Raw genomic sequence first — 25,704 nt, forward strand, 5'->3', positions numbered from 1 at the left:
ATGGGGATTACTTACCTTCAAAATTTTCTCCAATTATTTCCCCACAACCAGATATATTTTATCCATTCGTGGGATGTAGATGAACAAGATGATGGTAGTATGAGCTACCACTGTGCATCTGTTGTAGGTAGACCCACAATCCCTTGGGGACGGAATTCCAGGATTTTGCCCAGTGGCACTGAAGGAATGGCGATGATAATAGTAAGTCAGGGTGGTGCTCCAATGTATCTGCTGTCTTTGCCCTACCAGATGGAAATGGTCAAAAGTTTGGAAGATTCTGCCTAAGGAGCCCTGGAGGATTTTAGTGCATCTTACATGTGGCTCACGCCACTGCTACTGATTGTCAGTGGTGGAAGGAGTGAATGTCATGTCACTGAAGTGTACTGCTTTGTCATGGATGATGTCAAGCTTCTTGAGTGTTGCTGAAGCTGCACTTATCTAGCCGAGTGGGGAGTATTCCAGCACACTTCTGACTTGTGACAAGATGATGGAAAGGATGTGAATTCCTTGCTGTAGGATTCCTAGCCTCTGATCTGTTGTAGCTACGTAATTTTATATGGCAGTCTAGTTCTCTTGTCAATGGTAATGCTAAAATGTTTATAGTAGGGAATACAGTGGTGGTAACACTGGAATTTCAAGGGATGATTCTCTTGTTGAAAACAGTCATTGCGTGGCATTTGTGTGATGCAAATGTGACTTGGTAGTTTACGGCCCGAGCCTTGATAATGTCCAGGTCTTGCTGCATTTCAGCATGGTCTGCATCAGCATCCGAGGAATCACAAACATCATACAGGCATCAGCAACTAGCCTCGGTTGTGACCTAATGATTGATAGATATGTATTGATGAAGCAGCTTAAGGTGGTTGAGCCCAGGACACTACCCTGAGGAACTCCAGCAACAGTGTCCTGGAGCTAAGATTATTGACCTCCCAGAAACTACAAATATCTTCCTTTTTGCAAGGTTTGACTCCTATAGCGGAGAGTTTTGTTCCTCATCCCCATTGGCTAAAGTTGTGCTAAAGCTCCTTGATGCAACATTCCGTAATGTACAGCCTTAATGTCAAGGGCAATCAATCACTGTCACCTCGAATGTGGTTGTTGAAGTCTGAAACAAGTTTGTTTGTCTACTGTCCAATGATACTGCACCTCAAGTATATTGAGGAATGATTGGGAATAAAAGATGTCTGCTTGAGGTATGCCACTCTAGTCATGCTGGATCAAATTGCATCCTTTAGTAAGCACAATTGAGATCTCCCATCGTGTATTCCCTGCTTTCCTGAGAATGCCGGACATTTTCAAGTTTCTTGAAAGGACATTGGAAAGTATTAGGAGTATGCAGACAGTGTTCAGCATTGGGACCGGTCCATAACAAAGAGTAGGCAAGAGGTCCAGTTTGGAGAATATAAGAAAAATCAAAGCACAGGACATGGAGGAATAGCATTTACATATTGCAGTCCAGGCATCTGATCTGCTGTCATATCTTAATCTGCATTATTTTATATTCATTTTGTTTATTCTTTCCTAAACTTAGAAAGGAAAAAATTTGGATACTGTCTCAAGTTTACATCTGTATTGATTTCTTCCTTCCACCACGTTTGTAACACTCTCTCTGTTCATGATGCACTTGGACTTGTGATCACATTGTGAGCCAATAGTTAGTGTTTTTATATGTACTGAGTTGTACCCGAATTACAATTACTGACTGAATTTCTGACTCTGTGATTAGCTCTTGCATACATCTACAGTTGTTTGGCAATTGACTGTCATTGTCAAACACATTATCACCTGTGGATTTCTGTTTATTTTACAGATCTTAACATCTGACCTTTAATTTGAAACTTTAAAATCTTCTGGCTCCATGTTACTATTTCTGTATTAAACATAAACACATTCGCATCAAATGTACAAATTTGAAGCTGTGTTTATGCTTTGCTCTATATTGCAACCACATTATGTTGTCAAATAATACCTAGATAATATCTTTTTCAGTTTTGAATTAAGTATGATTGTGAACTAAGACTGGGTGTTCGGCCATATCTACAGTCTGATCAAACCTCAGTTCACCTTTTAGTGTTCACATTTAAGTCTGTTGAACCAATAATACTTGTAATGATTATCATAATCACTAATTATCATAAGTTTAGAGGATGTCATTCTACTGGAGTTTTTATAGCGTTGTATAGGTTGAAACAGACTCTTTGGTCCAACTCATCCATGCCAACCAGATATTCTAAATTAATCTAGTCCCATTTACATAGAACATTACAGCACAGTACAGGCCCTTTGGCCCTCGATGTTGAGCCGACCTGTGAAACCAATCTGAAGCCCATCTAATCTACACTATTCCATTATCATCCTTGTGTTTATTCAGTGACCATTTAAATGCCCTTTAAAGTTGGTGATATTTGCCAGCATTTGGCTCATTGCCCTCTAATCCCTGCCTTTTCATGTGCCCATCCAGATGCCTTTTATAATATTGTGATTGTACTACCCTCCACCTCAGGCAGCTTGTTCCATGCATGTCACCCTCTGCGTGAAAAAGTTGCCTCTTAGGTCCCTTTTAAATCTTTCTCCTCTCTCCTTAAAGCTATGCCCTCTAGTTTTGGACTCCCCACCTTGGAGGAAAGATCTTGGATATTAGCCCGATCCATGCTCCTCATGATTTTATAAAATCAATAAGACCACCTCTCGGCCTCCAAGATTCCAGGGCTAACAGCCCCAGCATATTCAGCTTCCCCCTATAGCATAAACCCTCCAACACTGGCAACATCGTTAAATCTTTTCCGAATCCATTCGAGTTTCACAACATCGTTGCTGTGGCAGGGCTCCAGAAATGCATGCAGTATGGATTTGTTTTATTTTTGATTTGAATCCTTGAATTTTGGTTCTGTTTGTGTAAGTAACACTTGTGACCATTTGGGTTGACCAACCGAAAATGTGGGTAGTGGACGGAAAATATTCAACACGGGTACCACAAGTATCTATCCTTGGTCCTCTTCTATTTGTGATTTTTGTAAAAGATTTAGATAATTCATAGAATCCCTTCAGTGTGGAAACAGGCCCTTTGGCCCAACAAGTCCACACAAACCCTAGGAGCACCCCACCCAAGACCCGTACCTCTATAACCCACCTAATCTATACATGCCAAGAACACGATGGGCAATTTAGCATGGCCAATCCACCTAACCCGCACATCTTTGGACTGTGGGAGGAAACCGGAGTGCACAGACACGGGGAGAATGTACAAACTCCACATAGACGGTTGCCTGAGGCTGGAATTGAACCCGGGTCCCTGGTGCTGTAAGGCAACAGTGCTAACCACTGAGCCACCGTGCCACCCCAAAAGGAGTGGAAGGGTGGATTAGTAAGTTCGTGGACAATATGAAGGTGGGTCGAGTTGTGGACTGTGTGGAGAGCTGTTCTAGGTTACAAAGAGACGTTGATAGAATGCAGAGCTGGGCTGAAAAGTGATAGATCGGATTTAACCCTGAAAAGTGTGAGGTGATTCATTTTGGAAGGACAAACTTGAAAGCAGAATATAGGGTCTACGGAAAGATTCTTGGCAGGGTGGAGGAGAAGAGGGATCTTGGGGTTCGTGTCCACTGTTCCCTGAAAGCTGCCACCCATTTGTATGGAGTTGTTAAGGCGAATGGTGTGTTAGCTTTCATTAACAGAGGGATTGAGTTCAAGAGCCGTGAAGTTAAGCTCCAGCTGTACAAAACCTTGATGCGGCCACATTTGGAGTATTGTGCCCAATTCTGCTCGCCTCATTGCAGGAGAGATGTGGAAGTGTTGGAAAAGCTGCAGAGGAGATTTACTAGGATATGTTGCCTGTAATGGAGGGGACATCTTACAAGGAAAGGTTGAGAGACCTAGGGCTTTCCTCTTTAGAACATCAAAGGATGAGAGGTGACTTGATGGAGGTATAAATAAAGTGGACAGCCAGAGAATCTTTCCGAGGGTGAAGGTAGCTGTTATGTGGGGGCATTGCTTTTCAGTGAGTGGAGGTAGATATAGGGGAGATATCAGAGGTAGGTTCTTTTTTTTTTCCCCCACAGTGTGTTTGGGGCGTGGAATGCATTGCTGGAGAGTGTAGTGGAGTCGACCTCATTAGGGGCATTTAACTGGCTATTAGATAGACATATGGATGACGGTATAAGGTGGGCGTGGAGGTTAGATAGACCTTAAGATTAGTGTAAAAGTTCAGCACAACATCGTGGGCTGAAGGGCCTGTACCGTGCAGTGCTGTTCTATGTTCTATTTTCCTTCTGGCTCCTTGCTTGTGACTGTCCTCTGGCATTCCCTTTGTGATTTAACAACAATTTTTTTTCTGCTAACTTGTAAGGAGGTAAATTGATTAACTCAGCAGTAGTGAAAAAAGTTTCATGAATTGAGAAAAGGATGTAGCACGTGGTAACGTACAGCCCATACATGTGTCATTAAATATTTTGCTTTTGGTTAACAACATTTTATTACCGCTTCCTATTTGCCTTAGAGAAGATAATAATGAGCCGCCTTATCAAACTATTCTAGCCCATTTCAAATGAAAGCAAAATGCCATGGATTCTGGAGATCTGAAAGAAAAACCAAGTGCTGAAGAATTTCAGCAGGTGTTCCGCTATCTGTGGAGAGAAGCAGAATTCCAACGAAGAGTCACGTTGAACTTGAAAAGTTAACGCAGTCCATTTCAGTTACTTATTCTTGAAATGGTGAGAACTGTGAAGTTTCAGTATATTAGCTCAGGAACAAAGGAAGGTGTTTGTTTGTCTACATGAGCAAGGGTTGTAACCTGGAGGAGGACCCTGGATGGTATGTTTGCCGTGGACCTTCTAGTTAGTGGATGCAGTTGATTTTTTTTTTATACATATGCGGTTGAAGAGATGTTGGTAGTTGTTACAGTGTACCCGGCAGGGAATACACTACAGTCATGAAGGGAGTGAATGCTTGAAGTGCTGGATGGCCTGCTTGTGAAGTGGCTTGCTTGTGTGACTTAGGAAAATAGCAGGATTAAGCCATTCAGCCCTTCAATTCTACCATCCCTTTCAACATTCAATCATGGCTGATCTGATTATCACCTCCAAATCTGCATGTCCAACTATTCTTAAGCAAGATGGTCAAAGGTTATCAATCTATGTATCTCTGCCTTAAAAATATTAAAGGACTTGCCTTCCACCACGTTTTTCAAGGGAAGCTCCACAGGATCCTTCTATCTGTCCGACTCTTCTGAATGACAGCAGATTAGAAGCCTTCCATGCTAACCTGACCTAAGACACCTTATTCTAGATTGTCTTGAAACATTCTCTAAACTGCCTCTAATGCATTTACATATTTAAGTTTTTTTTTAAAAAAATGTCCAGTTCTGTGCACAGTGCTGCAGATGCAGTGCCACCAGTGTGCTATATTCGGTACCCTGTGTGATAAATGTTTAAATTCGATCAGCTTACCTGTTTATGGTCAGTTCTGTTATAACAGGATAGTTGAATTCCTGCACAACATGGCATTATTGAAAATCGTGCTGCAGAAATAATGAGGTTGGAGCAGATCACTTAAGAACAAAGTCAATCATTCAAAAATCACTCAAAAGCCTAACACACAGGATGGCGCAGTTTGCATACATGTTTAACTAATATAGTAATGAAACAAAAGTAAATTTAACACCTTATCTTTGAAAAAATGTCAAGATGACTTGATGGGGATGGAGATTTTGAGATTGCTCTGTCTTTAATGTACAGGCTGAGGGGCGTCATCATCGTTATCGTCATCACCACCACCATCTTCAGGTGCAGTTGTGGTTGCAGGGTTAGGGTGAAAAAATAGCTAATCCAGAATTGAAATGCTATATTTCATTGTCTTCTGACAGTTTTGGCTTAAAAATCACCTAATCTTTGTTTTAAGTGGGAACCCCATTGTTTAAGATTGTCATGCATAGTTCTACCTTCTTCAATTAAAAGAAACATCTTCCCTATATCTACCTGACCAGACCTATTTTTGCGGTTTTTCTTCTTTCATGAAGAAGCTGTTCATGGGGTGCCAGATCAGATCCTATTCCACGAACTGCTAGCCTCCAGCGTTCTGCATTGTTACCATTGTCCTCTAAGAGTTGCAACTGCTTCTCAATTTCTCTCTGAATACAAGACAAAACAAGTGGAAAGCTCTTGTGGTGCTGCATCCTGGACTTAATCATCTTCATCTCCAGCTTCCACTTCTCCCCTCAGCGACAAGTCGTTGCAGATCAGCTGTAGAAAGGCCTTCACAGTAGGATTCCAGCAGCTCTTCAACGTGTTCGCTCTCCACTTCTTCGCATTGAACTTGCCTTACAAGATCAGCACAATGCTGTTTGATTCCTGGGAGTTTCTTTGACAGATCAAAGTTTTAAAATCTTGAAAGAAATCCGGAGGAAGCTTCTGCCACAGTGCATGCGAGGATTCCTTTATTGCCATTGCCTCAGGCTTCCAAGATAATGTCACTTGCATTCTTGATATTGAAGCTCTTCCAAAATTGAAGAACACTTTACTTATCCTTGTCAGTGCCTGCAATCAGCATCTTAAAGTTTTTTTTTCGAAGTTTAAGACACGTATTTAAAAGCTGCTATTGCACCCTGGTCAATGGGTTGAAGGAGAGAGGTTGTGTTTGGGGACAAAAAGTACTTTGTTTTCAGAAAGCTCACCAATGGTGGGAGGATGGCTTAGCACATTATCCAGGATGAGGAGGATCTTGAAATAAAACTTTTTTTTTTCCCTGCAACACTTCCTAAAAACATCTTCCAAAGCATCAACAATAAGGTCAGAAAAAATTTGCCTCGTCATCCAACCTCTCTTACTTGACCTCAACTGGACACCTAATGTAAATTTAAGGTAACTTTTCAAGGCCCGCAGTTTGGCAGAGTGATACACCACCACAGGCTTAAGCTTTAAGTCTCCACTGGCATAGGCACCCAGTAGCACAGTCATATGATCCTTTGCCACCTTAAAGCCACTCCCTTTGGTATACCGTTCGTAACAGCATGCAACTTCAAAATGATCCATTTATGCCTACTTTCTGGTTCTTGTAAACCAACCTGTCTCTGGATAACAATGAGCATTTATGTTCCCCAATAACCTTATGTGGCAGTTTATCAACTGCCTCTGGAAATCCAAGTACAATACATACAGCTTTATCCACAACAGTGCTGCCTCCTCAAAGAATTCCAGTAGATTGATCAAATATGATCTGTCCTTCAGAAAGCTATGTTGACTCTGCCTGATTGGTTTGAACTTTTCCAAGTGCCCTGTGATAATTTCTTGAATAATAGTTTCTAATATCTCCCTTACGTCAGACATTAAGTTAATTGGCCTGGAATTTCATGCTTTCTGTTGTCCTGACTTCCTTAATTGAAGAATTTGCATTCACTATCTTCCAATCTAATAGGATTCCCTGTATATCAAGGGAAACTAAAATCTTTGTACTTGCTGTTCGATAGCAACTTCATTTTAGACCCCACGTTGAAGTCAGTTGGGGCATGGCAATTATCAGTCCCCAGTTAGAACAGTATATGCAATGCCATTTCCTGGTGATGGATTTTTTTTCCCCCAAATTTCTCCCTTCTTTCCAATTCATAATTTAGCCCTACTTCTGGGACGTTACTTATATCTTCTATCGTGAAGACCAATGCAAAATATGTTCAGTTCACCTGCCAACTACTTATTTACCTTTTATTTGTTCCCAAGGATCAGTTTCCATAAGACTGATATGTATTTTTGCATTTATAATATTTACATAGAACATAGAACATTACAGCACAGTACGGGCCCTTCGGCCCTCGATGTTGTTGTGCCAACCTGTCATACTGATCTCAAGCCCATCTGACACACACTATTCCATGTACGTCCAAATGCTCGTCCAATGATGACTTAAATGTACCTAAAGTTGTCAAATCTACTACCGTTGCAGGCAAAGCGTTCCATTCCCTTACTACTCTCTGAGTAAAGAAACTACCTCTGACATCTGTCCTATATTTTTCATCCATCAATTTAAAGCTACGCCCCCTCGTGCTCGCCGTCAACATCCTAGGAAAAAGGCTCTACCTATCCGCCCTATCTAACCCTCTGATTATTTTATGTGTCTCAATTAAGTCACCTCTCAACCTTCTTCTCTCTAATGAAAACAGCCTCAAGTCCCTCAGCCTCTCCTCGTAAGACCTTCCCTCCATACCAGGCAACATCCTAGTAAATCTCCTCTGCACCCTTTCCAAAGCTTCCACATCCTTCTTATAATGTGGTGACCAGAACTGTACACAATACACCAAGTGTGGCCACGCCAGAGTTTTGTACAGCTTCACCATAACCTCATGGTTCCGGAACTCGATCCCTTTATTAATAAAAGCTAAAACACTGTATGCCTTCTTAACAGCCCTGTCAACCTGGGTGGCAACTTTCAAGGATCTGTGTACATGGACACCGAGATCTCTCTGCTCATCTACACTACTAAGAATCTTACCGTTAGCCCAGTACTTTGCCTTCCGGTTACTCCTACCAAAGTGCATCACCTCACACTTGTCTGCATTAAACTCCATTTGCCACCTCTCAGCCCAGCTCTGCAGCTTACCTATGTCTCTCTGCAACCTACAGCATCCTTCGTCACTATCCACAACTCCGCTGACCTTAGCGTCGTCTGCAAATTTACTAACCCATCCATCTACGCCCTCATCCAGGTCATTTATAAAAATGACAAACAGCAGTGGACCCAACACCGACCCTTGTGGTACACTACTAGTAACTGGTCTCCAGGATGAACATTTCCCATCAACGACCACCCTCTGTCTTCTTTGAGCAAGCCAATTTCCGATCCAAACTGCTATATCTCCCACGATTCCATTCCTCTGCATTTTGTGCAATAGCCTATTTATAGACATTGCTACTTGTTTTTTAAATATTTCTAGCATGCTTTTTCTCCTTTTTTCTCTTACCTACCCCTCTTCATTTAGATTATTGATTTAATGTTATTTCATGGAATTTTATGAGGTTTAGTGAAGCCTGTTCTCTAGCCTGCTCCGGAACATGCTGTTATGTGAACTCATGTTCAAGGCTATTTTGTCTGTCGAACTTTTCCCCTTCATACTTAAATTAAAACTTCACATGGCTATCACCATACTTTCTCTCAAGCTCTCATTATGTTTCTTTCTGTCATATACACCATGCAGTGTGCTTACTGTTATGGGCCTTGTTCACCATTCTCTTAAGTGACAACTCGTTTTATAATTTCTCACCACTACACAATTGTTTCTACATCTTGGTTTCCGGAACTTAGGTCATCCCTCTCAAAGATGTTATGATCATCATTAATGGAGCCAGCCCACCATGTTTTCTTGCTTTGCTGTCATTCCTTACTGGCCTGTACTTAGGATTCAGGTCCGAGTCCACACAATCCTTCAATCTTGCCTCTGTATTGACAGCTGCACCATTCAGGCAAATGGAAAGCATTCTATCATACTGGTGACAAAACAGAAATTGCTGGAAAAGGTCTGGCAGCATTAGGAAGGGGGGAAAAAAAAAGTCAAGGTTTCGGGTCCAGTGACCTTTCCTCAACTGTTCTGAGGAACAGTCACTGGACCCAAAACATTCACTCTGTTTTTTTCCCTTCACAGATGCTGTCAGACCCACTGAGCTTTTCCAGCAATTTCTGTTTTGTTTCCTGATTTACAGGATCCGCAGTTGTTTCATTTTTTTTATCATACTGGTGACCTGTGCGTAGCTGGTGCAGTAACTTCACGGAGACACACAAAGGAGCAGACATAAGCCAGTGGGGGCCCATCAAGTCTCTACCCTATACCCCTTGACATATTTAGCTTCCAGAAATCTATTCACCTCTTTGTTAAATATAACCTTTAAATTGGTCTCCACATCCTTCTCTGGTATAGAATTCCATAGGTTCATCAGCCTCTGAGTAAAAACATTTCATCTCATCGTAATCTAAAGTGGATAACTATACATCTTAGATCGTTACCATTTGCACTGGATTCACTAGCCAGGGGAAACTCATTCCCTGCGGCTGATCTGGTCCAACTTGTCAGGATTTTATATCGCGGTGAGATTCCCTCTTGTTATTTTTAAAGCCCAGTGAATATGGGCCCGTTGACACAATTTGTCCTCTGATGGTCAAACCAGCACCCCAAGAATCAGTCTGGTGAAGTTTTGTTGAGATAAGCGGCAAAAACTGGATAGTCAAGGTATGATCTCATCAAAATCCTGTGCAGCTACAGCAAAGCATCCTTGTGCCTGTGCTGAAGCTCTTCTGCAGTGGACAGCAGTGTACTCTTTGCCTTTGTGGGCTCTTGTGTTGGTTGTTTATTTTCTCCTTTAAACTCCAACCAGAATGTTATGAATGAATTTGCCCAATTGTCCGATATTACTGAAGCAGCCAAATCCCTATGAGCACAGCTGTTACAACTTTATTAGGAAACAAGTTACAAGAACCTTTAAATATGAAATAATACTATCTCTAATCCCTTGTGACCCCTTAAGCTTGCAGGCTTTCCCAGGTCTCTTTTTTTGCATGCTCAAACTCTTGGGCTCTGTCTGCAAAACTGCTTTCTCTCTTTCCTACTCTGTCTCACTCCGGATGGTCAGCTGGTCTCTGCCTCTTACCATGCTGGTCTCCTCCAAAGGTCTCCACAAGGTCCAAGGTGTTTTCATTTCTTTCTGGATGGTTTTCTGGATCTTTTTCTATTGTTTTGGCCAATCAGGGAGGTGCACTCAATAGTTTGAAACATTGTAAATCATTTGCATAGTTTGTTACTATTTTGCTTTGTATAGCAGGACGTGATGCCTTTCTCTCTGGGCCCTCCTTTGTTTGGCGGATAAGTTGGGGGTATGAGATCAAAGGACTGCAGATGCTGGAGTCAGAGACAATATAACGTCGAGCTGGTGGAACGTATGCCAGGTAGCGTCAGAGAAGCAGGAAAATTGATATTTCTGGTCGGGACCCTTCTTCAGAAATGACCATGTCTAAGAACATCTAGGTCTCCTCTTCTCAGACGGTGGTGAGTTTGTGGAATTGTTTACCACAAAGGACTGTAGAGGCTGGTCATTCACTGATTAAAGATCTCTCAGCTTTTAATATGGTTAAGGAGTCCAGAGTAAGAGGGGAAGAGAGCAAGAGAGTGAAGACCTTCCACACACTCAGTGTGAAGAAATTTCTCCCACATTGCTCCTTGGATTTGTTTGTGACTATCTTGTTTCCTTTAGATTTGGACTCTGACATAATGGATAATATTGTCCATGTCCATCTGTCAAACCCATTAGTATTTTCACTTCAGAGACAACAAGGTGCAGAGTTGAATGAACACAGCAGGCCACGCAGCATCAGAGGAGCAGGAAAGCTGGCGTTTCCAGTTTTCCTGGTCCTCTGACGCTGCTTGGCCTGCTGTGTTCATCTAGCTCTACACCTTGTTATCTCAGATTCTCCAGCATCAGCAGTTCCTACTATCTCAGTACTTTCACTTTCTCAACTTAGTCATTCCTCTTCCTTTCACTTTGCTTGACAAAAAAACTGACTATCCAGTCTTTCCTGACAATTTTGAAGTCTGTTTTTGTACTACATTTGTAAATCATTCTTGACTTTTCTTCTGTACCTCCAGATCTTGGTTTTAATTTGGTGGAAAGATTGCATACATGCTAAAATTTTATGTATCTTGAACATAACCTCTATACTTTTCAGTTATGTTTCTCCTGAAATGATCCCTATTGCCTTGTTTCATTTTTATAGCAATATTAACCTACCTTGTACCCTTGAAACCTAGTTGTCTGAATTGTCCTAGCAAAAAGCATCATCTCTGTCTTCATCTGTATTGATTTTCAATTGCCATTTTAAGAAATCATCAACAGATCTTTGGAGAAAAATATTTAGAGTGGCCCAACTTGTCACGCCAACCAGTTCTCATAATTCATCCAGCCCCATTTGCCTGTGTTTGGCCCATATTCGTCCACATCTGTCCGATCCACGTACCTGTCTTAATGTTTCTTAAATGCCAGAATTGTACTTGCCTCTGGCAGCCTTTCCAGATGCTCACCACCCTTTTGTATGAAAAAATTCCCCTTGTGCTTCCTTTTGTATCTCTCTCCTCTCATTTTTAAACCTATGCCCTTTAGTTTTTGACTTCCCTACCATTGGGAAAGGCTACTGGCTATTTACCTCATCTATGCCTCTCATGGTTTTACAGACTGCTAGAAGGTCACCCCTCAGTCTCCTACACTCCAGGCAAAAAGAGTTTCAGCCTATCCAGTCTCCTTTATAACTCAAATCTTCCAGTCCAGGTAGCATCCTAGTAAATATTTCCTACATTCTTTCCAGTTTAGTAATACCCTTTCTACAGTAGATCAATCAGAACTGCATTCAGTACTCCAAATGTGGCCTTAACAATGTCTGGTACAGCTGCAACAAGACATCCCAACTCCTATACTTGGTGCTCTGACTGATAAAAGCAAGCACCACAAACTTCTCCTTTGCTACCCTGTCTACCTGTGATTCCACTCTCAAGAACCTATGATCCTGTACCCCTAGATCTCTTTATTCTATAACACTACCCAGGGCCCTACCATTGACTGTGTCAGTCCTGCTTGGGTTTGACCTCAAACGTAATGCCTTGTGTTTAAATTAAATTCCATCTGCCATTTGTCAGCCCATTGGCCCAGTTGATCAATATCTTGCGTTATTCCCAGATAACCACCTTCACAGTCTACTATACCTTGAATTTTGATGTCATTCACAAAATTACTAACTGTACCTCCTAAATTCTCATCGAAATCATTTATATAAAGGTGGCACACCACTGGCCACAGGCCTCCCAGTTTGAAAAGGAACCCTTTACCACCACCATCTGTCATCTACCATCAAGCCAATTTTCTAACCAATTGTTTAGCTTCCCTCGGATCCATGAGATTTAACCTTACTCGACAACCCACCATACAGTATCTAGTCAAAGGCCTTGCTCAAGCCCTCATCTACTTTCTTGGCCACCCTTTCAAAAAACTCAGTCAAACTTGTGAGGTACAATTTCTCAAGCACAAAGCCATGCTGATCATTCCAAATGAGTCTTTGCTTTTTCAAATGCCTGTAGGCCCTGTCTCAGCAAAACCCCACTAACAACTCAGCCACCACAGACAGTAGGTTCACCGGTCTTTAGATCCCAGACATTTCCCTGCAGTTTTTGTTCAATAATGGCACAACGTTAGCCACCCTCCAATCTTTGGGCACTTCACTCATGGCTGTCAGTGCCACAGATATCTCTTCTGTGGCCCCACAATTTTCTCCCTAGCCTCCCACAAAGCCCTGGGATACCCTTTATCAGACCCCAGAGATTTATCTACCCTAATATGTTTTAAAACTTGCAGCAACTTCTCCTCTGTGTTAATGTGGACTCTTTTTCAAGACATCACTGTTTATTCCACCCCCCCCCCCCCCCGACCATTCCCCAGCATTCGTGCCTTTATTGGTGGTAAACACTGAAAAGTAATATTTGTTTAGGATGTGACCCATCTCTTGAGGCTCAGAATGTAGATGACTCTGTTGATCTTCAGAAAGCCTTCTCACCTTAGGCACTGTTTTGTCCTTCGTGTACTTGTAGAATCCCTTTGGATTCTCCTTTACTTTATCTGCCGAAACCTTCCTGTGTCCCTTTTTAGCCCTCCTGATTTCTCTCAAATGTACTCCAATACTACCTATACACTTCTAGGAACTCATTTGATCCCAGCTGCCTATGCATGGCATGAGCTTCCTTCTTTTTCTTGATCAGGCCCTCAATAATTCTCATCAACCAGGGCTCCCTGTTCCTGCTAGCCTTACCCTTTACTCTAAAGGGTGCATGCTGGCTCTGAACTCTTACTAACTGAAACGTGACAGCCTCCCACTTACCAAACATCCCTTTGCCTGCAAACAGCTTCCTCCAATCAACGTTTGAAAGCTTCTGTCTAATACCATCAAAATTGCCCTGCCCCAATTTAGAACTTTATCTTATGGACCAGACCTATCCTTTTCCATAGCTGTTTTAAAACTAATGGAATTATGATCGCTGGTCCCCAAGTGCTCCCCCACTAATACTTCTGTCATTTGCCCTGCCTTATTTCTCAGGAGGAGGTCATGTTTTGCCCCTTCCCTCATGGGCCATCTACATATTGCATGAGAAATTCTTCCTGAACAGACTTTTTAAAGGAAAAATTCTCTCCATCCAACCCCTTAACACTATGACACACCCAGCTGATGTTGGGAAGGTTAAAATTCCCTACTGTCACAGCCATATTCTTGCAGCTATCTGTGATCTCCTTGCATATTTACTCCTCATTCTCTTGCTGATTGGGGTTCTGTGGTACAATCCAATCAAAATAACCTCCCCCTTTTTATTTCTCAAGTTCTAACCACGTACTCGGTGGCCGAACCTTCAAGAATATCATCTCTCAGTACTGCCATCACGTTGTTCATAACGTTATTCATAATCAAGAATTCAACTCCCGTCATCTCTTGCCACCCCTTCTACCCTTCCTGGTTGGTGCTTCCTGGGAGATGGCTGATAGCTGACACTTGTTAGGTAGGAATATTACCCCACATGTGGATTTTGCCCAGGCCTGCAGACATGAATTATTTCAGTATCTGAGGAATAATATACTGAGCTGATGACTGTGCAATGCTCATCAAACAGGCCCACTTCTGACCTGATGGAGATAATGAAGCAGAGAAAGATAGTTAAGTCTAGCTTGCAGCCCTGATTAACTCATGCATGTTGATTATCCTAAAGCAGCCACAACCAACTCTCATTATCTGCCAGGGACAGTACAGAAACTGGTCCTTTGTCGCATGACATTGCACTGAACTTGACGCCAAATTTAACTAATCCCTTCTGCCTGCTCTTGCTCCAAATCCTTACCATTCCTTGCATATTCATGTGCTTATCTAAAAGTTTTTCAAACGCCCCCAGCACTATCCCTGGCAGTGCGTTCAAGACTCCTAGCAATTTCTGTGTTTTGAAATAAAACTTGCCCCTCACATCTCCTTTGAACTCTTTCCCTCTCCCCACCTTAAATGCATGCCCCCTAGTATTAGACACTTCAACTCCTGGGGGTCAATGAACCTGACTGTCAGCTGTATCTATGCATCTCATAATTTTACAGACTTCTACCAAGTCTCCTGTCAGCCTCTGCGACTCCAGAGAAAACAATCCAATTTTTTCTAGCCTCACCTTATAACTCATACCTTCTAATCCAGGCAACATTTTGATAAACCTAAACTGCACCCTCTCCAAAGCCTCTCCATTCTTCCTGTAATGTAGCAATCAGAATTGAATGCAGTACTGTAAGTGTGGCCTAACTAAAGTCTTCTAAAGCTGCAGCATGACATCCTGACTCTAGTACTCAATTCCCTGACTATTAAAGGTAAGCATGCTGTACGCCGTCTTTACCACCCTATCAGTTTAAGTGGCCACTTTCAGGGTGCTATGGATGTGAACCCCAAGATCCCTCTGTACATCAAAGCTGCTCAGGATCCTGCCATTAACTGTATAGTTTTCCTTAACGTTTGATCTCCCAAAGTGCAGTATCTCACACTTAACTGGATTAAACTCCATCTGCCAATTCTCTGTCCATATCTGCAACTAATCGACATTCTGCTGTTTTCTTTGACAACCTTGTATACTCTTCATAAATTCAGCAATCTTTCTGTCATCTGCAAACTTACTGACCCACTCGTCTACTTTTTCATCCATGTCATTCATATATATCGCAAATAGCAGAGATCCCTGTGGAATGCCACTAGACCTCCAGCCCGAAAAAAAAGTCACCCTTCCACCACTACTTTCTGTGGGAAAACCAATCCTGAATCCAAGCAGCCACGTCATTATAGTTCCTATGCATGTTAAGCTTCTGCGTGAGCCTACCTTGAGGGAACTTGCTGAAAGCCTAAAATTCTAAAATTCATGCAGACAACATCCACTGCTCTACCATCATCAATAACTTTTGTCACCTCCTCAAAAAATTTAATCAAGTTAGTAAGATATGACCAGCCACGCACAAAGCCATGCTAATGTCCCTAATTAGGCCAAGCTTTTCCAAATGCAAGTAAATTCTATCCCTAGGGATTCTCTTCATAACCACCAGTGTGAGACTCTCGGGCCTATAATTTTCTCGATTATCTCTTTCCCTTCTTGACCAGAGGAACAATATTAGCTACTTGCTAGTCCTCCAGGACCACTCTGGCCCCTGCCAAGGATACAAAGGTCTTGGCCAAGGCCCTAGGAATCTCCCCTCTTACCTCTGCCACCTGCATGTTCTTCAAGATACCCAAACACCACTGCTTTCTTGATCTCATAGTGTCTGGGCATGCTCCACGCAAATCTCCCTGTCCTATGTCGTCTCCTCCTGAGTGAATACCTATGCAATGAAATCATGGACAATCTTGCCCACATCCTCTGCCACCAAGCAGAAGCTCCCTGAGTGGTCCCACATTCTCCCTTGTTATTCGTTTCTTTTGTGTATGTATAGAATGCCTTGGAACTCTATTTAACCCTACTTGCCAATGTCATTTCATGGTCCCTTCTTGCTCTCCTAATTCCCTCTGGAATTCTTGTATTCCTCACATGTCTGGACTGAGCATTTCATGCTTGTTTGAGGCACGATGACCCTTCAATTAAGCCATCACGTCAATTGAGAGAGCATCCTTATGGTACCTTGGGACTATGGCAACTTGATTATTTATTGTGCATTGTCATAATGGTAATTTCACAGTCGACAGAGTTCAATATATTTAGAGCTTGATTCTATCATTTCATGCATCTTACTGACCCCGTACCCAGTGCTGTTACGATGTGTTTTTCTTTAGCCCAGGCAACCTGTCTTCACCAAATCTCAGGCCAATTGTCACATTGGGTGCTTTCAGCTCAGATTACTCATTCCTTGCTACCCTCCGCTCTCACTATTACCTATTCAGCTTGTCTTCTGTCCTGGCCTGCCATCCATAATCCCTTCTTTGACCTTCCCCTTTTGGCTCAATCTCCTCATTCGTCTCTTCAGTGCCAGTCGTTTTTCCAGCTGCTATCAGTTCTGATGAGTCACTGAACTTGAAACAGTAACTCTGCTTTCTTTCCACACATGCAGATACCCCAGCAGTTTGTCATAAAATGTGCAGTTTGCATTCAATCAGCATCATTTCTTCACGATGTTTTGCATGTGTTCTTGCAATACATTTGGAAATGTTTCGGAGGAAATAATTAGGAATAATAACTCATGATTCAATTTTTTTTTTCAAAGAATGACCCAAAAACACTGACACAACTTTGCACAAATTTATTGGTTTCCATGCCAGTGGTGGGAGGAAGTGCTGAAGTTTATAGTAAAGTTGATGGAAACCAAGCCATCCATTGATTCCTGTCTGTTGTAGAACCGATGGTATATTAAGGGAATAGTGTTAATTGGTAATTGACAATTTTATAACATGTAGTATGTCATGCTAGTCCTTATCTCACTTTCAGGTTTATAGGTTTAAACATGGGCAATCAAAATATTTTGACTCTTGATCATGAGAAAACTTGATATTGATAGTAAAATCATCAGTTGGCCATGTATTTATAACATGCTTCATTGTGATGATAGAAAGCCATCCTGTTTTCAACGTAATCAAACAGCATGGAACCAGACCCTTCGGTCCGACCAGTCCAAGCTGAACACCTGGCCTATATCCACCCAAACCTTTTCCTTTTCATGTGTTTATCCAACTGTCCTTCACACGTTGTAAATTGTACCCACGTTTACCACTTCCTCAGGACGTTCATTCCACTCGCAAACCACCCTCTGTGTAAACTAAAAAAATTTGCTCCTCATGTCTTTTTTTTTAAATCTCTCCCCTGTCACCTTGAAAATGTGCTCCCTAGTTTTGCAGTATCCATCCTGGGGAAAAGACAACTGTCATTTAATTCTAAGTAACAGAAACAGAAAAGCCAAATTCAGAGAAACACATTCTGCTTGTTGAGGAGTCTGAAACAGTGGAGTTTTTTTAAAACAAGACTGTTTTATGTGACATCTTTCATATCAAGGGATATTAACATAGAGCCATTAATGTAATTTTGAAGTGTAATCACTGTTGAGGAAAAGGCAAACCAGTTTGCATGTTTCCATTTATGAAAACATGCAATGTACAGATGACTGTATCTTCACCAAGTGGGTGTTAAAGTTTAAAACCCTGTTGTGTAAGTGTCAGTTAAAAGTTCTTAATTTTAGAATGGAGATTGGCTGATCAAAGCCTTAAGGGATATGTGACAAAGTTAGAGTTAAGCCTTAGATTAACCTGCTTGAATAGCAGAATAAACTTTGGAAGTTCAATGATCTATACTTGTTCCCATGTTTCATCAATAGTCTGATGAGCAGCTTCAACTTTTAAGCACGTGTAGAACTATGGAACAATTAGCTCATCAGCTAATGACGGCTTGTTAATTTGCAGGCAAAAGTTTTGCTCAGTTGAGTGCAACTTCACAAACATAAGACGTGATTAGTTCAGATGTAACTTTGACAATCCTGACTTATAAATGAATTTTCACCTCATTTTATTATTATTTTTGGCTTTATTTCACGTTGAAAATGTGGGCAGTTAATAGAACGGATTCCTGGATGAATCTGTCACGATAATTTCCAACTAATTTCTAAACTATGACATTAACTTTTCATTCTCTCTTACAGGAAGTAACAGCTCTAAGTTTGTCAAGACACACATGTTGACAAACTTGAAAAAGGCTGTGCCATTTCAGCATTTAGGAAAAATTTTAAATGAGCAAAGAGTAATGAGATGGCTAACACTTTATGTCCTTTTGGATAACATGCATATATAAAGGATAATGTACAGTTGCAGTAAAAATTGTGGATTTTAAATGACTTAAACTATTGATTAGTTCAAAGTTTTTAAATGATGTTAACTCTAGTTTACGATTTTACCTGAAAACGCTTAATCCAATTGGATTGTAACTAAGGATATCTGTAAATATCTTACTCGGCACATTTTAATGTTTCCTTTTCTTGTTTTAGTATTTAACACAGTAATGAGTCCAGCGTCACTGTGCAGAATTCTGAATTGTATCACAGAAGAAATTTTGTTGTTCAGTATGGAATAATACTTAGAAGAAGTAATACATCAAGATGAAAATGGAGCAAGTTACTTTATTCGCAGGGGTGACTGGTACATGTTCCAGGCCCTTAAGAGTTTAATTAGTGAATTTTATCTACTTAATTTTTATTTGTTGACTACAACAATGAACACCAGTACTCTTTGTCAATTCTCTACATTTGCAAATTGTATTAATATTTTCACATTGATATTCAAATTTTCATGAATACAACAGACAACATTATTTTGAAGATCTTATGATCCCAACTGATGTTGTGATAGGGCAAGTCGGATCCCAGAATGAAATCTGGCTATATATGTTACTTCTAATAATGATTTTAAGGCGATGCCCTTTCACTGAAGCACAAACACTGGGCCCTGCAGAGTTGAGTTGAGCAATACGACAGTGGTTTGTAACGCAGAAGAAACGAGGATTAAAATTTTAAAGATTTTGAAACACGCTGTAAGATACAATTACTTTAACCTGAAAAGCACTACTTTTCCTGTGCTCCTAACAGAGAGAATTCGCATTCTTGCTCTCGCCCTCACAGACTGTCACCCTCTCTTGCTCTCAAATGGATTGACTTAGCTGTGGCTCATTTCCTGGTCAGAAGAATCTGATAACTTCTTCCATGTTTTGTCACATAAGTGAGCTGAAGCTTTCTCAGCTTGACATAATGTGTTCAGGGTTTTAATCAAACACTTGTGGCATGCAGCTTTTTTAATGTATTCATTCATGGGATCCAGGTGTCACTGGCCAGACCAGCATTTATTGCCCAGAGAGCAATTAAGAGCCAACCACAAAGCTGTGGTTCTGGAGTCACATGTCGGCCAGATCAGGTAAGGGTGGCAGATTTTATGTCATTCCCAAAAGGGCGTGAGTGAACTGGATGTTTTTTTTCCTGACAATTGGCGATAGTTTCATGGTCATCGTTAGACTCCGAATTACAGATTATTACTATGTTCAGATTCCACCATCTGCCATGGTGAGATTAAAATGTGAGTCCCTCAATTAATAGTCTAGTGATAATACCATTAGGCTACCATCTAATTATTAAACCAAACTCCTGACAGAGACTAACCTCTTCTGTAACAGTCTTAAATTATTTTGCTTTCTCAGGAGAAACACCCACTTTTTTATATATCCAGGTTTGGCCAAATACCTGCAAACTACCGAAGCTGGAGTTAAAACATTTTATTTTTCATCCTGTGGTGTTTTTTTCCTCATGGGCTCTGAAAAAATGGCAATTTTGTTTTTTATCTGAAACCCCAAAGTATAACTGTTTATTTGAGACTGTCACAATATACTTAAAACTGCTTCGTGCTTGAGGCAATCTATCTCAAGTACAGATTTGATTGTTTGTTTCTTTTCTTCTTAATCATTGCGGCTGCAGAGCAACTTGCAAGTTGATCATTAAACTCCTTCAGACGCACACAAAACCCATATACTGCCGGTCCAAAATTCAAAAATGCAAACAGTTGTTAAATTACTTAAATCTGTCACACCTTGCATCACAGTTGTTACATGCTTTTCTTCTTGTGTTTCACAGAAGATTATCAGTTCCCAGAAAGAAAATTCTCTGATTTTTGAAAAATGTTTTTGTGTACTTAGGTTTGAATCAGACTCTGTGTGCTTTTTTGTTTAAATTGATACTTTCTTGCTCAGTGATTCAGCAATTTTTAAATCATCCTTTTTGGTCCTAATGAGCAAATATTGTTGTATGTCAGATGTGTGTAGGCTTCCCTTAACTTCATATATAGGCATAGAAGAGAAGTTCATTCTTGAAGGATTATTTTTGGCTGGTTGTTGACATGTCTAAAAGAATCTAGCTTCAATATTTTCTGTTGAATTTAACATTTTAAAGTATCTTGGATTAATATTTTTATGTTAATATAGTATATTTCTTCCTTTTTAGGTGTTTGGGAATGATTTACTTCATTGGTGGAAGACCTATTCAGACCAGGGCTCCACACTGGTGATAAGGACATGGGACTCCTCTTGTCAACTTCCAGCAGGCTCAGTACAGTTGACCTCCTGATCAGCAGCACTAAGGGCAAATCTTGGCTTGGTTTATTACCTCATTGCCACAGAAACATAACTATCAAAGGCTGAAGGTAAATTTGGAGCCTAAACTACAGATCACAGTGTATATTACTTCATTAGTACAGAATAACAAAAATGAACTGCTAGATGTAACCTCTTAAGTATTGAAGGATAAAACAAACATAGGTTAATTGTTGTAAAAGAAATTAAATAGCACCTCAAGTGGATTTTATTCTTCATCATTTTGTCTGTTTTATACTTTGGAATTGAAGAAAGACAGTTGCCCCATGCATTCTCATTTCCATCCTTGGGCAGTTCTCCCTTTGTAAGTGAAGCAGTCTGTCCTCAATTGGGAAGGGCATTGCACACTCAGCAGTTCTGTTAAAAATTACTCTCCAACCCCCTTCTGGCTTACAGGACTCTGGCTTGAGCTTTGATATTACCATTATTAAAATGGTCTAATTCTGTTATTAATACTGTTTTGTATACAGCCATTGTTTTTCTTTTCCTCACAAGTCCTTGATTCATTTTAAAGAAATCAGCCAATACTCTGGAATTCTCTTCTGCAATTTAATCCTTTTCTTGATATAGTTTTTAACTTGAGTCTTTACATTGCTTTCAACCTAACTCTTGCCACCTGGATTCATGTGGATTATTGCTTGTTTTATATATCCCCAAAGCCTCAGACGTTATTGTTTGTTTTTGTTTTCTTTGCCTTGAATAATCTTTGGGATTGGAATATCATGCCTCTCACAGATCCCAACATGAAGTATCAGATCTGTTCTCATCATTGCATGCAAGCCAGAGATCATTTTTGTTGCAATCCTAAACCCAGAACTGTGCTTTGGTTTTGGTATTGCAGTGCACATTGGATAACAGTTTTTTTTTCTTCTCACATTTCGTAGTTGGAACCATTTTTTTCTCTGTCTCTCTGTCACTGTCTGGCATGCCCTGCCCCAAAAATTTATTTCATATCATGGTTAAATGGGCCGAAGTTCATAACACGTTTAGGTTCAGCTGAAAACACACAACAGGTAGACTGTATTTGTGTGTTGATGTGTTGTACTATCCCGTGGTGGTGTATGTGTTTTGCCACATGAAAGACCATATTATAAATTCCACTTGTCTTTCTGTTCAGGTGGACATAAAAGATTGCATTGCACTATGAAAGAGCAGTGAGTTCTCCTGGTATCCCAGCCAACATTTCTCCCTCCTCAGACACCACCAAAAATAGATTAATTTGCTGTTCATCATATTTGCTGATTGTGCTCAGCAACATCTCATAATGTGGCTGTCGCATTTGCTCTCTAGGCCCTTGTAAGATGGAATCAACCAGTGTAGATCTTTGTGTAGTGCGAGGTAATCATCTATAATGATCATGAATATACGAGGAGAAAGAAAAAGGGCGCAGTTGGTAGAAGAAGGAAGCAGAAAAGTTGACTTGGGAAATTGGCTGTAATTAAGGTACAAGTTTAGGTTTAACCAAATGGGCCAAATTTGGCATTAAAGTAGAGTGCACTAATCAAGTGCAACAACTTTCTGCATTTTGTTATCTTTCTCCATGTGCAAATATAAACCAATATTCATTACGTGATTTTCTTACTGTCTTTGAAGTTGCAAATCTTATGATTCAAACTACAATGATAAATCATGTTTTGAGCTTTTAGAAAACGAGCTTTATCGAGCACCAAATGTATTGTTCATTGCATGAATATTTGTAGTATTGGTAAGGGGTCTACACCATGTGAATTTAAATTGAACTTGTGCAATTTCAGTTTGATGTTAGAAAAGGCAGTACATGATCAAGAGTAGGCCGTTAGTGCTCTCAAGTTTGTTCAACCATTCGGGTAGATCCTGGCTGATCTGTGCCTCGACTTAATTTTTTCTGTTGCTTCTTACCTCTTAATATCCTTACCACATAAAATCTTAGTCTTGAAAATCTTAATTTTAAAAAGGCTGCAAGTCAGCCATATGGACTAATAAGAATTTCATTGTTTACTATCAGCTCATTGAAAACAAAATGCTCCCTCATGTCACTCTCATATGCACGTATTTGCTCCCACTGCAATTGCAAGAGAGTGCACGCACTCACCACGTACCCACAGTATCTGCGACGTCACTGAGCTGCCTGTTTTTTGAAAATTTTCCATGCATGCCAATCCAGATTCACCAGAGAACCACACAGCCCATATCTGATTTGCTGCATTGGAAAGTTTACAAATTTGCCTTGATTAATTTTTTTTAAAAGCTCACATTTACAGTGTTTACATTTATAGTGCATGCCATTGACGCAGCAAAGCCTTCAAAGCCCTGAGTGTAGCTGCGAACAACGTAGTAAGTGGAGTGAGGCAATGGCTAGCAAGTGGTAAGTAGTAGTGTGCACAGACACTGACATCAGATATCCTTTTTCAGTGCTCTGGGAACAGTCACAGAAACTTCCTGTTACAGTGTGCTGAGAGTGCACAGTGATGACATCAGAACTTCTGTTCGTGCGTTGGCAGGCAATGATGTGAACTGTACCAAATGGATTTTAATGGTTCAAAGAAGTGACTCTCTACCAATATATCAACATCCTGTGAATGAGTTTCTTACTTTTTAAAAAGTAGATTTGTCTTTTTATTACTTGCTGAACAGCTGGATTGCAGCTTTTAATCATTTATGTATACTTATCTAAGTCATTTGCTTTTAGGCAGGGCCTAAACTCTCGCCATTTAGAAAGTACATTATTTTTCTCCACATTGACATATCCCATAATTTTACCCATTTACTCACCCAGTCTAAGAATGTCACCTTTTGTAACTTGCTGTTTCCATTAATATTATTTATCATGCTTTCTAATCACCTGCAAACTTTGGAATCCAGTTAACTTTCCCTTTGGCTCATTCATGTAGTTGGTTAAGAACTGAAATCAAGTGCAGATACCTTGGAGAATGCCACTTGTAAAGTACCACTGACAAAATATTCCCTTTATCTCCCAGTCTTTTGTTTCTTGCCTTAAGTCAGTGCTCTTTCATTTCTCCTCCCTTTGTTGAAACCTTATCCAATACCAAGGTCATATCATTGACATCAATTGGCACTCTCAATCCAGATGCTTAAAAATCATCTGGACTCTTCAAACGTGGTCATTTTTTAAAAAATCCTTTCAGTTTACACATATGAGTGTTTAATTTTTTTCTGGAGGATTTCGTGGTGTATTGTCCACTTGCTTTATGGGCTGAGCAGATTATTTCTTTCTCTTAACTCATCTAAAAATGTTGTAAGTAGGAAACCACCAACAAAAAAAACTCTTCTTCTCAGTAATAGTAGCTGCAAATAGAGGAAATTGACAGCATCTGATCAGTCATCCAAGAAAAAAATTCTGTCAACCATATCGGAATAAGTGATGATAATAAATGTGTATAACACAAATAGTTCAGTCGGCAGTGGGTAAAATGGTAAATTATTGATAGAATGCTATCAGTTTATGGTAAATGAGCTGCTGCCATTATACCGATTTTTATTTATTTATTTTTTTGACGACTAATGACATCAACAACTTTTGCACTCGCAGGACACCTGACAATACTTTGTAGCCAGTGTATAGGTTTTGCAAATGACTACTTCTGTACAGAGAAAGAGAAACAATATCTCTTTCTGAAAAGGAGTAATTATCTGTGCACGCCTAAAAACAAAGATTAAGATTTTAAGACTAGTTGTGGATTGTCTGGATGAACACATAATCAAACAGCCTTTCCACTTTTTGGTTCCCATATTCTGAGTTTTGTAAGGCTAAGTCTTGTGTTACAGTAAAGATCTTCAGGGATGGTGCAGAAACTGCTGACACTGTTGCTGGATGTGAGCACATTACCTCTTCAAGCCAGCCTCTGGTTGTAACCTTTGCTGTGTTATTGCTTGTACAATTGAATTTCTCCACATCACGATTGGTATTAAAGGTGACAGTTAGAGGAAATTGAGTTAACTGACAGCTGCTTTGTTCGTAGCTGGTGTCACTTAATAGTCACCTCTTGCGTGAGAACACTGGATCATTGTCCTGTCACACTTCTTCCCCTGTTATCACTCCGTGTTCAATACGTGCATAATCAGAAAGGTTGTCTGTGGAAGCAAGTTCAGAGAGAGTAATAAATCCTGAGTTGCAAGTTCTTTTTCTCTCTCATGCCGCTTGTATATTTAAAAAAAACTTCCTATTCAGCTATTTTTCTTTTTAAAACCATAGGGTAACTTTGAAAACATCCAAGACTTCGTTCAAAAGCTCCCAGATTGGGTCATGATGTCACCTGGGGTCTCGTAGTCAAAATTCCAGAATCCTCTCTTGAAGCAGGCCTACATATGGAATTTCAATCAAATAGCTTAAGAAAATTTAAGTTAATTATAACAACTGGGTAACATAAAACACATTTTGTAGTAATGTTTATCCATATGTACATAACATTCAAAAAATACATGAAAGACCCTAGTGTTAAATATTATTTCATTGGAATGTTTCATTTTCTTGATTAGGTCTTTTTATACAGCCCTCTTTCCTAACCTCCTGTCTTTGCAAGTTGAGGAAG

General features: G+C 40.3%; 1 protein-coding gene across 17 annotated transcripts in view; it reads left to right on the plus strand.

Annotated features, from left to right (window-relative positions):
* Nucleotides 1-25,704, plus strand: part of LOC125454128 (R3H domain-containing protein 1-like) — a 164,923-nt gene that overhangs the window by 13,489 nt on the left and 125,730 nt on the right. For all 17 annotated transcript variants that reach the window (XM_059647415.1, XM_059647412.1, XM_059647411.1 and 14 more), the window contains exon 2: nucleotides 21,027-21,225. The gene's annotated coding sequence lies outside the window, so the exon portion shown is untranslated. The remainder of the gene's footprint in view (nucleotides 1-21,026; nucleotides 21,226-25,704) is intronic.

Source organism: Stegostoma tigrinum, chromosome 7, assembly GCF_030684315.1.
Source record: "Stegostoma tigrinum isolate sSteTig4 chromosome 7, sSteTig4.hap1, whole genome shotgun sequence".
In the NCBI taxonomy this organism is placed as follows: Eukaryota; Metazoa; Chordata; class Chondrichthyes; order Orectolobiformes; family Stegostomatidae; genus Stegostoma; species Stegostoma tigrinum.